Raw genomic sequence first — 6225 nt, forward strand, 5'->3', positions numbered from 1 at the left:
AAAACCAGTACTGCAGGTGGGGACTTGGTGTTGAAATATGCTTCAGGCTCTTTGGTAATGAAGTGTTATTGCACATGATAATGGATGCAGAGCCAACATGTTGCTGATACCTTGTTTTATAGATAAAACCAGTACTGCAGGTGGGGACTTGGTGTTGAAATATGCTTCAGGCTCTTTGGTAATGAAGTGTTATTGCACATAATAATGGATGCAGAGCCAACATGAGTTTTTTTCAGCTTGATCTCGATAATAATATGTTGCTGATAGATAAAACCAGTACTGCAGGTGGGGACTTGGTGTTGAAATATGCTTCAGGCCCTATGGTAATGAAGTGTTATTGCACATAATAATGGATGCAGAGCCAACATGAGTTTTTTTCAGCTTGATCTCGATAATAATATGTTGCTGATAGATAAAACCAGTACTGCAGATGGGGACTTGCTTAGTTTAACAAGTCCCCATCTGTAGCAATGTTTATATCTTAGTTTAGATATAAACCATCGCTACAGATGGGGACTTGCTTAGTTTAGATATAACCATTGCTTTAGATGACACATGTATCAAGTACTTTATCTCATGTTCATCACCCCCATTAACATTGTTCCATAACAGTAGTTGTCATCATTTTAACTACACCTGTAGTTACTTAGTGTGTGTATACATCTATAAACCGTACACAACTGGGGAGAGAATCCAAATGGAGAGTGGAAACTTGAAATTCATAATGAAGGACACTATTTTGGTAAATATTAACAGGGGTTATTTATCAGTTGAGCAGTGTTCATTGTCTCTTGTTGACTTTTACCGAGTCTAAAGATTGTTAGGGTTCAAGAAACATTAATGTGATGAAAGTGATCGTTTTTTAAAGTAAAAACTTACAGACATTCCTAATTTACTTTACACATAAGCTCATGCACATTTAGGTGAAAGTGTGTGATCATTAAATATGGTAGAAAATGTTGGTTCTAAGTTTAAGTGATTGTTGACTTTATACGAAATTGAACTCAGTTATATTATGTCTAAGTGAAATGACCTAGATGTGTTGGTCAAATTTTAGTTTGCATTAACTCCTTAAACCCGAGTGGACGTTGCCAGCATCTGGCCAAAATTCCAGATTTACCCATCAGATGGTGACAGTGTCTGATAACAGTTGTGTCTTTTTGGCTGAAAACTAATCCAAACCATGTTATTATCCACCTTTTATAAATAGACTGGAAATTGTATAAGGTATGGTGATTACTACTAGGCCATTATGGAAATAATTCCAGCAGAACATGCAAAAAAATGATGGGTTTAACAGGGTCCCATCATAAAACTTGTGTTTTACTGTAACAGGTAAAACTGTTCTATGTGAAATATTGGTAAGGTTTAAAAATGAGGGGTGAGTGGGAGGTGGTGTGTGTTTTCAACAGTAGATCCTGAAAAATAAGGCAATAAGTATTAGTAAAAAAGAAAAATTTAATATTAAAGATTGAAGAATGTTCTGTCTGTCTGTAAGCTTGTTTCTATATTGCTTGGATTATTTCTTTGTACCTCAAATAATAGGGCAAGTTGTGGGACAGATTTAGCAATAGGACCACATGGACCTTCAAGGCTGTCCTTGCACATGTACCCATGATGAAAAAATTCTGTATCCACCCTTTATTTTTTATGAATTCCCCTCTTGTAAAATGTTGACTTCTACAACATCTGATGGTCACTCGTTTTTTAAAATAAAACTGTCTCAACTAGAACCTAACATTTCTTAAACCTTGTGTCCTATTGTATTATGAATACAGCAGAAAGAAATCAGAGGTTTTTAAGCTATTTATCTTCTGAATAATCTTGTAAAGTTTAGTAAGATCACTTATTTCTTTCTTTTCTCAAGATCATAGTAACCCTCCTTTCCAGTAAGTATTTTTTCTTAGATAAGGAGACCAAAACTGTAGCCATTTGTGGACTGTACAAAAGATAAAAGATATTTGGTAGTAATAAATGTTTATTTTTCTTTATGTTTTAAGGCCAAGTAGATAATATATGTGTTAAAATACAATAAGAATATTTATTAATTAACATTTATTCACAATTTAAAACTTTTTAAACACTTACTCTATAACGTTAGTAATAGTAGGCCTATTTGGAGTCTAATTTAAGCATCAGGCCTAATACGTAAACATAACATAAGGCTTAGCTGAAAGACTACTTGGTAAATTTTATTTGACTTTTGGCTACAACTCAATATCATAAAGCTTCTGAATTAAACTATTTTGCTGTTATGTCACTAAAAAATAAAGAATAAAAAAACCTTTTTAATAAATCAACATGAATATTGAGCATTCACCATAAACACCATAGTTAGCCTAAGAACAATCAAGTGATAGTTTTAAAGCTAAGTGATGATGTATAGTGTTGAGCATTACCAAAAATGGAGCGTTAAAGCATTCTCGACAGAATGATAAAGGGAATAAGCCTTTTATAGTTAGTGATTAATTATATTGCTAACAATATTAATAACATAAATTAAAAAATGGTAAGGCCCAAGCACTGATAGCAAAGGTTCAGTTTTACTGGACCTCATTAATGACAGTGTTTTACTTTCTCTCACCCAGTCCCCCTACTGATCAATCATGTAATTTTGTAAGCTCAACATCTGTAGGGTACCTTATCAAAAGCTTTCAAATGTGCATGGGAGGTTTTGGAAATTTGTTGTCAGATTTCAAATTGTTTTAAATTATGAACGTATTTTAAAGTATAGTGAGATATCTTATAGATTCTAATTATTTATAAATCCTTTATGAAGTTGTATGTTTAAAAAAGAGAATAAGAACAAATAATATTTTTCAATTGTTGAAACTTTTTGTCAGGTCCACCCTTCTAGAAAGACGTCCGCTTGATACATATCGGTCAGGTTTTGTGAATTGGCCTTTTCTTACTATGTGTCTTTGAACAGATTTTTTTGTTTGTTTTGAATTTAGCACAAAGCTACACGAGGGCAATCTGTGCTAGCCATCCCTAGTCATCACCACCCACCGCCAACTCTTGGGATACTCTTTTACCCACGAATAGTGGGATTAACCGTCACATTTTAATACCCCCACGTCTGAAAGGGCGAGCATGTTTGGTGTGACAGGGAATCGAACACGCGACCTGCAGATTGCAAGACGAGCTCCCTAACCACCAGGCCATGCCGGGCCCTAGATTTTTTTACTCTAAATTTTTATAATAAATATATATATATATATATCTAGTTAACATACATGTAGAACAACTTTGTGAGGATCAGTTAGTTATTGCTGTATTATTTATATAAGACAAAGATCACTTACTTTGTACCCATGGGTGACTGAAGATAAATGTGAATATCACCCCTTCGAGTTGAAGAGAGAGTGATTTGTGCCTGAACGTGTTCCAAGTACTTGACATTTTCACAATGGATTTTCAGACTAACTTCAATGTAACTCTTTGGAGATATTATCCTAAAAATAAGGGAACACTTTAAAATCAAAATACTTTATTAAACATTTATTGTTTCACTCTCACTTTGAGAAATGTACACACTAACAAATAATTAACTTACAAATCTTGACACTGTAAAAGTTAATTTTTCTTCTATGTCTTTTGTTTGTCCATGATTAAAGATTTAGATGGAACTGATCCACTAACAGCAGAAAAAAGTCTTTATAGATTTAATATTGTTTTACTATATTTTAGCTCTCTCAACATGGTCAATTTGACCGACCATGTGAACTCTTTGTACTCGTTTAAAGTCTTTATAGATTTAATACTAGTTTTAATATTGTTTTACTATATTTTAAAATGTTAGAATTGTCTTTAAGAGACTCCTGTTGGTTGATTCGTTTAACTGTTGGCTACGTAGAATTATAGACCAAATGTAATATTTACAAGTGTTAGTGAGCTTGTTATCTTTCTTACTCATTATTCGCGAAATGTGTAAATATTAGTGTTTTCAGCAGCTAAAAACACAATATATTGAACATTATATTTAAAGAATGTGGATCTAGAAATTGCATCTTTTTTAAAACTTGTTTACTTTATTACAGGAATTTCATGCTATTGGTTTAGCTTCATGTTGTTTCATTGTAAAACTAGCTGTTTCCTTTCAGTGTGTGCTATCAAGTCAAAAAGAAAGAAGCAGTTTGTAACATGTTAATTTTAACAACAGTATTAGATGATTGTTCAGGTATTATAAACAAGCATTGAACATTGTAAAATGTGTAGTTTGTCAGAATTTAATAACAGGAACAAGTATGGATTAGATGATTTTATGAAGGTAGTTCATGCATGTATGCATTGGGGTTCGAGGCAGTTTGCCCGAACCCCCCCATTTTTGTTTCTGGTGTTTCCCTAATAGCATAATTCCGTACAGAACCAACTTCACTAAGAGTGAACATAGATGATTTTTCACCTCGTATCTTCGAGCATAGCAGTAATATTGCAAACAAATGTAATATTAATGTTAGTATGCCATGAATTAGTCAACTCGTGTTTGCAGAATATAGTTCCTTGGAGGATTACTTTAAGAAAACAGTAACCATTCCTCTTCTTGGCCACCTTATCGGTAATCGTTCCTCCAGATTTGATGCACATGTAAAGGAAGCAGCATCGGTTCAGAAACTTGTGCCATCAAAATTCACACAAGTGTTTTCTATCTCTGATATCAGACAGGTTATAGATTTTACAGGGAGGATTTTCCCTGATATTTTTGATGAAGAACTTCATTGATGGAAGACAAGATCACTTTCTATACCTCTCCAGGACAGACCCTAGATACTGGCTGACTGCTTAAAAATGTGCTTCAGTGTACCAAATATCTTTATGTTACTGAAACTCTTGTTCATGTGATCGTTTGGCATCTGCTTTCCTAAGATTAAACAATTACCTGAGGTGTACACAAACTGAACAAAGACTGAGTGCTCTAGCTTTAATACATATTCATTATGACACTGCTGACAGGATTAAAATAGCTAATATAGTACTGTTGTACAGAGTTGTTTAAATTAGTAATATAACTTAACAGTCAATAACTACTCAGTACAGTACTTTACTTTAATAAAACATACATATTTATGTTAATTTAAGTCCCCATGCAGTGTTACAACAGAATGATGATTTGTTGACTTTTCATTGTATGTTTGTGGATTTTATGTGAACAGCCATGCAATTGTTTAAGCTATATTTCATTCAAAATTGCTTACAGATTTAATCTCATAACACCTATTTTTTTTATTTTTACACATTTTCTGGGGGGCATGCCCCCTAGCATTCGTATGTACTCTCCACACTGATTGTACTTTGCACAATGTAATGGCTTTTGATCTCGCAAATTAGAACCCCCTCCCTTTCAACCATTTTGCATATGGGCCTGTAGTTCCTAATGTAAGAAATAATTTCAGTTGAGCACAGAACTGGTATAAAAGACATTCCTGTAGTCGTGGAATTACTAATGGGAGTACACACCATCTACTTTGTAAACACATTTTTTGGAACTGTTTATATACCAACTTGCTCGTAGGTCCTTAATGAACCTCATAGATTAGTGTAAGCATAACTATCATCAGCATTACAGTTACCCCCATTACATACTGTTGGGTTTCCTTTGTAGGTGACATAGAAAATAAGTTGTTTCACCCAGTTTAGGTTGGTCAGTTCATTGACACTGAATGTTTCATCATGCAATTACTCAAAACGATGCAATATGCATACCTCCAATAGGCAACAGTATAAAAACAAAATTGGTAATTTGACATTATTCTCATGTTCTTGAGAAACGAGTACAAAGAGTTCACATGGTCGGTCAAATTGACCATGTTGAGAGAGTCAAAATATAGTAAAACAATATTAAAACTAGTATTAAATCTATAAAGACTTTAAACGAGTACAAAGAGTTTACATGCTTGGTCAAATCGACCATGTTGTTTATATTATTATTATTGTTTGTGTTGTTCAGTGAGTCACTCCTTTGGTTATGGATTAATGGATGCTGCAGCAATGGTAAAACTGGCCAGAAAATGGAAGACTGTTCCAGAACAGAAAGTTTGCACAGTCCATGCTCACCCCATGGACAAGTAAGGATTGTTTTACTATATTTTAACTCTCTGTTTGTGTTGTTCAGTGAGTCACTCCGTTTGTGTTGTTCAGTGAGTCACTCCTTTATTATTATTATTTTTATATTATTATTGGGAGTGACTCACTGAACAACACAAACGGAGTGACTCACTGAACAAC

At 33.7% G+C, this 6225-nt stretch overlaps 1 protein-coding gene across 1 annotated transcript in view; it reads left to right on the plus strand.

Annotated features, from left to right (window-relative positions):
- Nucleotides 1-675: 675 nt before the first annotated feature.
- The window catches only part of LOC111089571, a 10363-nt gene continuing 4813 nt past the window's right edge, over nucleotides 676-6225 (plus strand). Inside the window, exon 1 of the mRNA XM_022402331.1 lies at nucleotides 676-742. The gene's annotated coding sequence lies outside the window, so the exon portion shown is untranslated. The remainder of the gene's footprint in view (nucleotides 743-6225) is intronic.

Source organism: Limulus polyphemus, unplaced genomic scaffold (assembly GCF_000517525.1).
Source record: "Limulus polyphemus unplaced genomic scaffold, Limulus_polyphemus-2.1.2 Scaffold6658, whole genome shotgun sequence".
Lineage (NCBI taxonomy): Eukaryota > Metazoa > Arthropoda > Merostomata > Xiphosura > Limulidae > Limulus > Limulus polyphemus.